Here is a 12,454-nt window from a genome sequence, read left to right as displayed (position 1 = left end):
CCTGTATATTGTCTATTTAGGCATGTATTTCCAATGTTGTTTTTCTATATGACAAATAAAAGGAGGGAATATTTTCCTCATATAATAAACATACACTGTAAATCACTCACTAGCCATAAGGCTTGGGAAATGATCAGTTTTTGTTCACTTACTGCAACTTGCTTGATGTCCAATGACTTCCTTTTACTCCCTGATTCCAGCCTTGTCCGCTTCTGTACTCTAACTCATTCTCCAAACACAGCCACCCAAGTGATTAAAATTCAAGTCTGGGCCAGGCACGGTGGGTCACAACTGTAATCCCAGCACTTTGGGAGGGAGAGGCAGCCAGATCACCTGAGGTCAGGAGTTCGAGACCAGCCTGGCCAACATGGCGAAACCCCATCTCTACTAAAAATACAAAAATTAGTGGGGCGTGGTGGTGCATGCCTATAATCCCAGCTACTCAGGAGGCTGAGGCAGGAGAATCACTTGAACCAGGAGGCAGAGGTTGCAGTGAGCTGACATCACACCACTGCACTCCAGCCTGGGCAACAGAGCAAGACTCCATCTCAAAAATAATAAATAAATAAAATACAATAAAAATTCAAGTCTGATCATGCCACTGCTCCACCTAAAGCCACCTCTCCATGTCCTACCCAGCAAAATCTATGCAGATTAGGAGGCCCTCATCTGCCAGCTCACTGCAACCTCCACCTCCCAGGTTCAAGTGATTATTGTACCTCATCTCAGCCTCCCAAGTAGCTGGGATTACAGGCCCCTGCCACCATGCCCCGCTAATTTTTGTATTTTTAGTAGAGATGGGTTTTCACCATGTTGGTCAGACTAGTCTCGAACTCCTGACCTCAAGTGGTCCACCGATCTCGGCCTCCCAAAGTGCTGGGATTACAGGCATGAGCCACCGCACCCAGCCTGGCAATCCCCTTTCTTAGCACCCCCACTCCTGACAAATTCCCATTTCACATTTAACAACCCAGCTCAGATATTGGGTTCCCTAAAAAGCAGCCCCAAGGAATTAAATACTTCTCTGCATTCATATTATAGCTTGTATATGCTTCTGTTGAAGCACCTACTACCTTCTATGATTACTTATGTGTTTATATACTTCTCTCTTCTTCTAGAATAAATTCCTTGAGAGCAAACCCTTTGTTATTTATCCCTATATTTAGTCTCAAGAACGTGCTTTATACATAATAGACAAAGGTCCATGGGATAGATAAATTAACTAATGGACTTGTTATTTCTAAAAATTTCTTTTGTTTTAACAATTTTTTTTTTTTTTTTGAGACGGAGTCTTTTTCTGTCCCCCAGGCTGGAGTGCAGTGGCGTGATCTCGGCTCACTGCAAGCTCCGCCTCCCGGGTTCACGCCATTCTCCTGCCTCAGCCTCCCGAGTAGCTGGGACTACAGGTGCCCACCAACACGCCCGGCTAATTTTTTGTATTTTTAGTAGAGACGGGGTTTCACCGTGTTAGCCAGGATGGTCTCAATCTCCTGACCTCGTGATCCGCCCGCCTCGGCCTCCCAAAGTGCTGGGATTACAGGCTTGAGCCACCGCGCCCGGCCGTGTTTTAACAATTTTTTATTCTCTGCTTTTCTTAGTAGAGTTCATTGAATATAATTTAATTCATATTTGATAACTTATAATTATACAAATAATAAATAATTTGTATTTGATAATTTGATAATTTATGTATATAACAGTGAACACAGTTCTTTCAAATCTCCATTCTGAAAGTAGGGCAATGAAAACAGAACATGGGAGTATATATTAGGTTGAGTCATATTTATTAGTATTCAAACATTTTTGACATACATAAACAGCAATTTCATATAGTTCAACTTAGTGTAATATATAAGCAATTGTTCTGAATATGTAAGAGACTCTATTATCCTCTGATGTTTTGATCTTTTCTTAACCTCATTCCCACTCACAGTCACTGATTTAAGTTGGTTTCCTTGTTATTTGCCTGAAGAGCCCTTTGAGAAAAAGCACCAGAGGAGAGGAGGGTATAGAGGATGTAAAATTGGCCATGAGTTGGTAATCACTGAGGCTGGGTAATGTGCACATGAAGGTTTATTTTATTTTATTTTTTTTTTGTGTGGGAACAAAACAATAAACACCTTTATTACATGGGTGAAGACAAAACAAGGATTTATTTGCCTTTCCGGGCCTTGATTTTCCTAAGATAGAACTCCCACTCTTTGCCCTCTAGCACATAGCCATCTGCTCGGCCACACTGTCCAGGCCTTGAAGCGATGCATGCAAGAAGCTTGCCCTGCTGGAACTGCTCCTCCAGGAGACTGCTGATTTTGGCATTCTTTTTCCTTTCATCATATTTCTTCTGAATTTTTTTAGATCGTTTTTTGTTTAAAATCTCTTCTTCCTCAGGAGTCAGCTTGGCTCCCTTCTTGCGGCCCAGGGGCAGCGCATAGTGGGACTCGTACCACTGTCGGTACGGTGTGCTGTCGATGAGCACGATGCAATTCTTCACCAGGGTCTTGGTACGAACCAGCTCGTTATTAGATGCATTGTAGACAACATCGATGATCCTTGTTTTACGAGTACAACACTCTGAGCCCCGGGAGAAATTCCCCACATCCAACCTCAGGGCACGGTATTTCTTGTTACCTCCCCGCACACGGACTGTGTGGATGCGGCGGGGGCCAATCTTGGTGTTGGCAGCTGGGCGCCCCAACTCATACTTCCGTTTCTTGTGGTAGGGCTTTCTCTTGCCCCCGGTTTTGCGGCGCTTGTGCCAGTTGTCCCAAGAGATGCCCATCGCTCGGCGCTGGCTGGAAAGAGCATGAAGGTTTATTATACCATTCTCTCTACTTTTTTATAGGTTTGAAATTTTCTATAATAAAAAGGTTTCTTTTTAAGTTTACGAATAATCATTATGAAAACCGGATGGTAAAATCATCACAGACAATTCACTTAACTTTAATGCACAAGGCATCTAGTGGGAGCAGGTGTGGGAGAGGGACAGAGAAGAGGTGAAAGACTCCTTCAAATTATAATGCATCATGAGGAAAGCTGACTGAAGTTTTAGGTGACAATAAGGTCACATTCTGGGGAGGAGTGATGGGAGGTGAGAGAAGGTTTCCCTAGGTAAATTCATAGAAACAGAGGGCAGATTGGTGGTTGCTAGGTGTCGGGCAAAGGGGGAATGGAGAGTATCTACTGTTGGGGCTCAGAAAGAGATACCTTAAAGTGGTGCTTTGACATGCTGAACTGAAAAAGAAGCCTCAAGATGTCTCTGACCTTCTCCCCTGGCTCACCCCCACTGTCTCTCAATCCTGTCTCCCAAAGCACAGGATGAAGTTGTTCTCTGAAGTTCCCTTATCTGCTTAAAGTCATGACCCACCAAAGAGGAAAACAATTACCTCTGATCCCTTCCTTGAATTTTCGTTAACCGAACTCATATCATAGGAAGAAACACTGAACTATGTCAGCACACCTGGTTGGATTTGTCACAAACCATTGTCTGCTCTGAGGACTCAACAGACTTTGTCCCGGGCCACTGCATGTTCTTCAAGCCCACTGAATTCCCCTAAAAATCATTTACTACTCTCCTAAAATCATCCTCACTTTTCTATCTTCCTTTACCCTAAGAAGAAGGGTAGATAACCATCTGTACCCCATTGCATGGTGGGGTAGTTACTTTGTGACTCTCCACACTGGATATTAATAAATTTGTGTGCCTTCTCTTCTATTAATCTGCCTTTTGTCTGTTGATTTTCAGCAAACCTTCAAAGGACAAAGGGAAGTTCTCTTTTGGCCCCTATATTGCTTAATGGGATAAAAAGTGACTGCCGAAGCAACAAAAGCTGCTGAATAATTCCCAAACATAGGCATAACCCCCTAACAATGTTATCAATGTATAAACTTCCTTTTTGCTGCAACTAATATTCATTTTGTAAAAGCAAGGTTTATTTAACCAAACTTGGCCTGACACCTAGACCTCCATCAGCTGGCCTCTGGTACTTGCCCTTCCATTAACTATTGGCCTGGTGTAAATCTTTTTGGTTGAGTACATACTGGCAGAAAAATTGACTGTTTGAAATAAGATCAAGGTCTTAAAATATTTTAGTATATTTCTTTATGAATTATTCCTTATATTAAAAGAGAATACCCTGTATTGCTCCCCCCACCAGGCTTTAATAGTTTTGCTAGAGTTCAATGTTATCTTTCTAAGTATTTGATCCTCATTATTTGTGAATGGCAAATGCAAAAGAGAAAAACTCTGTCAGAGACTCCTTACTAATCCACCATTCATTCTTTTTTTCCTCCTTATTATCAAAAACCTGATTTTTTGCTGGCCAGCTTACTGCCCAGTTTCCCTTGAATTTGGATACAGCAAAGTCCAAAGTCCCCCATGGAAATATAAACTGCATGGGACTTCGAAGAAGCCTCCTCAAAGATTCAACAGAGAAGTGTTCCTTCTTTGTCCTGTTTTTTTTTTTTTTTCAGCCTTTGACTCAGATACAAGGGTAACCATCTTGAACCATGAAATAGCACTGAAGATAGAAACTAGGTGCTGGTGCTAGGATGCTAGGTGCTAGGTGCTAGGATAGTGGAATAAAAAGGTAATAGCCCTGCTTCTCATGACATGTGGAGCCACCATTCTAGCCCTTGACTGCCCACCACTGGATTTCTTTTACATGAGAGAGAAATAAACGTTTATCTTAGTTAAGCAACAGTTATTTTAGTTGTCTGTTACATAGAGTAGAATGTAATTTTAATTTATATAAACTCATTTTTAAGACTATTAGCTCTAGCAAGTAAAATATGGGAGCAGGAGTTTACCAGATGCATTTAATTTGCTACTCTCAATTGTAGCTTCATCTCGTCTTTCCAACTCTTACTTCTGTCCTGCTTTCTTCACTGACCTGTCTTAAATATTGTCTTGTATCATATCCATTTTCTGAAATTACACAAGCAGTAAACAACCTAGACTTCTACAAAAATATTTAGCCAATGCTTCTATATGGAGATTATACATCTTTTCTTCCCCATCATCATGCTTGCCTCTAACCATGGAAGCAGGCCAATCTGCAGAATGCCAGATTACTGAAGAGCTTATTTACCCAGGGATCAACTGCTGAATGTCTTCCTCCCTGACTATCCAAAATTTATAAACTGAAAGGAGGACCAGCTTTATCAAGAATCTTTTTGTCCTCTTTGATGGAATGTTCCTATGGGGATTTTTCAGTTTATACTAATTTATACTGGAATAATTTCAGCTAATTCTGATTTCTTTAGAATTTTTAAAATTTAAACCTAAATTTATGCTTTCATATATATATATATATATATATATATATATATATATATATTTTTTTTTTTTTAGATGGAGTCTCGCACTGTCAACCAGGCTAGAGTACAGTGGCATAACCTTGGCTTACTGCAACCTCTGCCTCCTGGATTCAAGCGATTCTCCTGCCTCAGCCTCCCAAGTAGCTGGGATATTTATTACAGGCACTGCCACCATGCCTGGCTAATTTTTGTATTTTTATTAGAGACGGGGTTTCACCATGTTAGCCAGGCTGGTCTCGAACTCCTGACCTCAGCTGATCTGCCTGCCTCAGCCTCCCAAATCCTCAACTGGGATTACAGGCATGAGCCACTGTATTCAGACTATTTTATATTTTTGATTCCAAATTTGTAGTTTGAATTGTTTAACTCTGTATGTTTAAAATTTAATTTAATTGACATTCAGCTTTAGAAGTTAAACTTAGAAGTTCTGATATTTTACCAATGCTTTTGAATTTAAATTTTAAAAATTTAATTGATAGAAATGCAAAATTAAAGTTGATAAATTATTTGAGGAATTTATGAGAGAATACAAAAATTGCTAACGTTTGAAAAAGTATAAAATGACATTCAAAATATCAGATTCTATCACATATGAAAATCTGCAGCAATAATTCCATCACAGATGAAATACTGAAATACTGAAATCTTGGGGTCTAATAAGAACAATCAGGAAATGTATTTTTGTTAACAGTTTCAATATGAAAGTTAAAAAAACACTCAAAGAAATAAACTAGGAAGCAACAGAAGCTAGTTTATAGTTTTCTGGAGCTATAACAAGTATTGTTTAAAACTTCAAACAACCCTGTTAGGTGGACAGAGTAGACAGTATCTCCTATTCTACAAATGAAAAAAGTAAAGTTCACTTAAGATTGAAAAACATAAAATCTCAAATACATATAATCATACTCAATTATATATTATAGAGAAAAGAAATGGAAATGAGAAATAGAGTAGGAAAAGGAAAAAAGTAGAATAATTTAAAAAAATAAAAAATAAAGAAAAAGAACAACAAGAACAAAGTGAATAAATAAAATTTAAAAGAACTGAAAAGGAAGAGATGGAGGCCATAGGTCAATGCTGGTGAGATTCATGAGAAGCAGTGATATAATTCTTCTTAAAAAGAAATAGCTCAAGATTCATTAATGGGATAATATTCCCCATTTTCCCCAGAATAACCACTAGTTTTAAAAGTTAACTAGATTTTGGAAGGCATTTTTGCATCCTTATCTTTTTATAATTTTCACTAGAATAAATCACTAACTTTTTATCCTGTTAAATGGGGACCATCATATCTTATTTCATAGGGTTAAAGGGTTACCTTCATGGAAAAGTATGCCAGTCCTATGGCCTTTCTGGATATTGCTGCAAACAATTTTTCAAAAACATTTTGCACATTGCAACTAGAGCATAAAAATAGAAGCGTTTCTAAATTAAGTTTCAAATCTAACCTACAGTTCAAATTTTTCAGGTTGCTCTATTCTATTATTTAATTTTAAATTTTTTAAATTTCAGTTTTAACAAAAAATTACAAGACAAGCAAAGATGCAGGGAAGTGTAGCCCATACAAGGAAAAAATATAATAAAAACCACCTGAGTAAGTCTTTATCTCCTAGAGAAGGACTTTACATAAGATATTTTCAGTATGATCAAATAACTAAAAGAAACCACATCTAAAGAACTAAAGAGAAGTATAAGAGCTATGTCTTATCATATAAAGAATAAGACAAAAATTATAAATAAGAACCAAATGGAAATTCTGTGTTTGAAAACTACAATAACTGAAATTAAAAATTCAATAGGGACACTCAACAGCAGATTTGAGCAGGGAGAAAAAAAGAATCAATGAACTTGGATATAGATCAATTGAGATTATCCAGTCTGAGGAGCAGGAAGAAAAAAGGATTAAGAAAAATGAACAGACCTGTAGACCATCTGGTACGCCATAGAAAACACAAACATATACTTAAAGAGAGACCTCTGGTATACCATCGAGCATACCAACATATGCATAAAGAGAGTTCCAGAAGGAGAGGAGAGAGAGAGAAAAGGAAAGAAAAAAATATTTGAAGAACTAATGGTCAAAACTTTCAAATGTGATGAGACACATTAATCCACACATTCAAGAAAACTCAATGAACTCCAAGTATGATAAACTCAAAGAGAGCCACACCTGACTACATCATAATAAAACTGTCAAGTGTCAAAGAATGAAGAGATAATCTTGAAAATAACAAGAGAAAAGCAACACATGATAGTACAAAGGATCCTCAGTAAAATTAACAGCTGATTTCTCATCAGAAAACAGAGGCTACTAAGTAGAAAGATGATATATTCAAAGTGCTGAAAGAAAAAGACTGTCAATCAAAAATTCTATAAATACCATCACTTTGGTGATTAAGATTCAACATAAGAATTTCGAGAGGACACAAACATTCAGACCGTAGCACTAATGATCACAGAACCCAAGGGAAGCAGCTTGATGTTATCTAGTTGTCTTAAAATTTTCTCATCTTCTTGACATTCTTTGATTTCTCTGCCAATGCCTTCCTTGCCTTGTGTTATTAGAGGAGATTCCATGTGAAGTGTTAAGACATTTGTCTTTGAAGTCAGATATGAGTTTACTCCTGACTTAGCTACTCCAAAGCTGGCTTCATGAGCATGCAACCTATGCAGTCACCCCAAACCCCACACGCAGAAGGGCCCCACACTTGGTTTAATGCTCTGTTGTTGTTGTCCTGCATTTATTAATAATTTTATCTTTGAGCTTGTTTTTTTTAAATGAAGTCTTGACAGCACGATATTTATGTCCACAATTCCTTGCTGCCTCATTCACACAGAGCATTCACAATATCCTGTGAATACAGAATTCCAGTGGGCTCACAAGGTGCAGAAGTTTAGTGGGAACCAAAGTGAGTACAAAGTATTAAGAAAAGTATGTCTGTGGCTGAACAAGCCAGGGCGCTGACAGCCTGAAGAGACCACATTCTCCATTGGAACAAGAACTTGTTTTGAGTGCAGAAAGATGGTGAAGGCATGCTAAAAAAAAAAAAAAAGAAAAAAAGAAAACAACAACAAAAAAACAAGGAGCCTTATCATATCCTTTCTTACTTGTGGTATTTCCTTGTATTAGGGAACTATTATGTTTACCTTGAATATGATAACATAGAAAGAAAGGGAAAGATAGGATAATTTACAGTTCCTTTTTCTTTCAGGCTTTCCTTGTCCTCAGAAAGCAAAGGTGGAGAGTGTGCGTAGATCATACACATATCAAAAAGTAAAATAAAAACAGTTGAGCTAGTTTTGTGCATAATTTCCACTGTTCTGGGAAGAATGGAATATATATACATGTATGAGCTACGACATACAAATTGTGTAATTTTGGCAATTCCACATGCAAGTGAAATGCTCTTATATTTGCAACTTAAACTGGTGCACAATATGAAGATGAATGATAAAAGTCATGCCAATAATTAAAATTATTAATTTCCCTTTATTTACAATGATGATAAATAGCAAATCTTAAAAAGCACCATGACAAATTGAGGGAGAGACTACAGATGAAAGGAAAAGGCTTTCTTTTGAGACAGTCTTGCTCTATAGCCCAGGCTGGAGTGCAGTGGTATGATCTTGGCTCACTGCAGTCTCGACCTCCTGGGTTCAAGCTATTCTCGTGCCTCAGTGCCCCAAGTAGCGGGGTTACAGGCACGTGCCACCATGCCCGGCTAATTTTTGTATTTTTTGTAGAGATGGGGTTTTGCCATGTTGGCCAAGCTAAAGGAAAAGGCTTTATGTTTATATTTTAATACCTTAACAGCATTTTTCCTGGTTTTTTGAATAAGAGACACCACATTTTTATCTTGCACAAGGTCATTCAAATTATGTAAATGGCCAGAGCTACTTTTTTGTGTGTGTGATTCTGGGCTTTTATTATTTTTATTTATTTATTTATTTATTTTGAGACAGAGTCTCACTGTGTCACCCAGGCTGGAGTGCAGTGGCACGATCTCCGCTCACTGCAACCTCCATGTCCTGGGCTCAAGTGATTCTCCTGCCTCAGCCTCCTGAGTAGCTGGAATTACAGGCACCTGCCACCACACCCAGCTAACTTTTGTATTTTTAGTAGAGACGGGGTTTTACCGTGTTGGCCAGGCTGGTCTCGAACTCCTGACCTCAGGTGATCTGCCTGCCTTGGCCTCCCAAAGTGCTGGGATTACAGGTGTGAACCGCTGCGCCCGGCCCAATTCTAGGATTTTTAAATGAAGCAATACAGACCTTATGATTATCAGATTCTTTGTCTGTAAAATGAGTATAATGCTGAATCATTCCAAACAACATCAAGTGACTTCTGCTGCTGGGCAATTATTTTATTAATTTATTAATTTCATATTTTCTATATAACTTTTATGAAGATATCCAGAAAGCATTCTAGGGGTCTCAGGATAAATAGAGGGAAATAAAATTACTTAGAGTCAGCTTGGTGGGGCGGGGAGGGATAGACTAAGTGTTTGTGAGGTTTGGCAGTTATTTTGGAAGGAAAAAAAATTAAAAGATTTTGTGATATCTGGCTTTTTTCTTGTAAAAAACAGAGACCTTAGCATGTCTTCTTTTAAAAATAATTGAAGCAGAAAGAAAAGAGTTGGAAAAGCAAGAAAGAGTAATCCTAGAAAGAGTAATCATAAGAACTCCATAAATGTTTATGTGATTTTCAGTGCTAAGAAAATCGCATTTCAGCATTCTTAAGAAGAAGGCAAATCAGCTGTTATCTCAAGGAAACGAAGAAGCTGGTTCTCAGAAGAGATATTAATATAAGATAAGAAGCCAGAGTTTACCATGAAAAGCTGTCGCACCTAAGCACTGACTTAATCAGCACTAATTATTCCAGCTTTCTTTGGGAAGCTATTAAGTTAATACCAGCAGGTGGCGCTTTCAAAGTTGGCTCCTGAAGCTGCTGCTCTTCAGGAACTTAAAGTACACTTGGAAATTCTAAGTATTGATGACCGAGGAGCAAGGGCCTATTGGTGGTGGTAGTGAATGTAAGGAGCTTTCATGAAAGTTATATTGTTATAAAAACAGCTAATCTAGTGTAAAATTAACTATTGCTATGTAATAAATTCCCCCAAAACTTAATGACTTAAGATAACAACACACCTTAATTATCTGCCCAGTTCCTATGGGCAGGAATTCAGGAATGGCTTAGCTAGGTAATTCTGGGTTAGGTTCTCTTATGAGGTTGCAGTCAAGATGACAGCTGGGCTGCAGCCACCTAAAGTCATGACTAGGGCTGGAGGATTCACTTCACAGGGCTCTGGGCAGGAGGCTGCAGTTCCTTTCCACATGGGCCTCTCCATAGGCTTCCTGAGTGTGCGCACTACATGGGGGCTTCCCCTAGAACAGGCAGTTCAAGAGAGAAAAAGGCAGAAACAGCAATGTCTTGTATGACCTAACCTCAGAAGTCACACATCTTCACTTTTGCTGTATTCTATTGGTCAGATGAATCAGTGTGATACAGTGTGGGAAGGGACCACACAGAGGCATGAATACCAGGGAGGTAAGGACCACTGGGAGCCATCTTGGAGTCTGGCTACCACATCTAGCCACTGGATGAGTACCAGGTATTAGAATTAGATGAAGGAACTTATGATGAACAAAAAGCAACATTGTCTGAAAAAGCGTGGGTCAGTGGAACCAAAGAAGGTGGTTAATGAGCTGAGCTTGATTCATTAGAAGGTCTAGGGTATAGAAAGAACAGATTCAGGTGAAGTTATAAAACTGTGAGAGATAAAGGGAGAGTGAGCATCTCCTCCTTGTATGTTGTTTCCTTTTGATTCCTCTAAGGAAAATATGCTTAACTGAAATCCATTATTAACACTGGATTTTCTTTTAGCCTTATTATTTTCCACTTCCTCCCTACTTCCTTATCTGAAATCCTATCCTATTCCATTATTATTTAGGATGTGAAGTGGCCTTTTGGTACATGCTATTCCAACCCACTGCTTTGGTGACTTTCAAGCATAGTTTAAGCAATGGCTTTCTTCTCTATTTTTCCCAGTTACCATTCAATCTTCAAATACAAATTTATCCACGGTAGATTTGAACCACTGTATTTCCCAGAATGTGGCTTATCCAGTTATTATCTCTTTCCACCCCTGACCTTTCCAGTTTGTCTTCCCAATCTGCCATCTGCCTGGTGGTCATTTCAGCCAGTCTTGCTCCAGCTCTATTGAGGAAGGGAGAACCAGACATAAGCCAGACTAGGTATTCAATTATGTAACATTTATTCCCACCTTGTGCATTTGAACCTTTGCCTAGAATACACAATAGTATATAATAAGAATCAAAATGTGTGGACTGGGATATAAATTATTTAAGAGTTTATAAAATACAGAATTAGTTACAGACAAAAAAGGCCGGGCACAGTGGCTCACGCCTGTAATCCCAGCATTTTGGGAGGCCGAGGTGGGTAGATCACTTGAGGTCCAGAGTTGGAGGCCAGCCTGGCCAATATGGTGAAACCCCATCTCTACTAAAAATACAAAAATTAGCCAGGCATGGTGGCTCACCCCTGTAGTCCCAGCTACTTGGGAGGCTGAGGCATGAGAATCACTTGAACCCAGGAGGCAGAGGTTGCAGTGAACTGAGATTGCACCACTGCACTCCAGCCTGGATGACAGAGTGAGAATCCATCTAAAAAAATATATATATATATATATCTGGAGAAGGTGTCAAAGAGAAGGTAAGACTTCAGCATGGGCCGGGCACGGTGGCTCACGCTTGTAATCCCAGCACTTTGGGAGGCCGAGGCGGGTGGATCACGAGGTCAGGAGATCGAGACCACGGTGAAACCCCATCTCTACTAAAAATACAAAAAAAAAAAAAAAAAAAAAATTAGCCGGGCATGGTGGCGGGTGCCTGTAGTCCCAGCTACTCGGGAGGCTGAGGCAGGAGAATGGCGTGAACCCGGGAGGCAGAGCTTGTAGTGAGCCAAGATTGCGCCACTGCACTCCAGCCTGGGTGACAGAGTGAGACTCCGTCTCAAAAAAAAAAAAAAAAAAAAAAAAGACTTCAGCATGGTTTGGTATCTTTCCTGGCTTTTTTCTACGGATCCCAAACAATCAAATAGAAATTTCTGCAACTTACT

General features: G+C 39.1%; 1 protein-coding gene and 1 pseudogene across 2 annotated transcripts in view; one reads left to right on the top strand and one right to left on the bottom strand.

The window, feature by feature from the left end:
- C5 (complement C5) overlaps positions 1-12,454 on the top strand; it is a 129,274-nt gene that overhangs the window by 10,840 nt on the left and 105,980 nt on the right. The window lies entirely within an intron of this gene.
- Positions 2,098-2,799, bottom strand: LOC100606780 (annotated as a pseudogene). The gene has a single exon (XR_001116283.2). The product of XR_001116283.2 is annotated as a 40S ribosomal protein S8 pseudogene (transcript).

Source organism: Nomascus leucogenys, chromosome 8, assembly GCF_006542625.1.
Source record: "Nomascus leucogenys isolate Asia chromosome 8, Asia_NLE_v1, whole genome shotgun sequence".
NCBI classification, from domain to species: domain Eukaryota; kingdom Metazoa; phylum Chordata; class Mammalia; order Primates; family Hylobatidae; genus Nomascus; species Nomascus leucogenys.
Note: the sequence above shows the minus strand (reverse complement) of the source record. Positions and strands in the feature narration are given on the sequence as shown.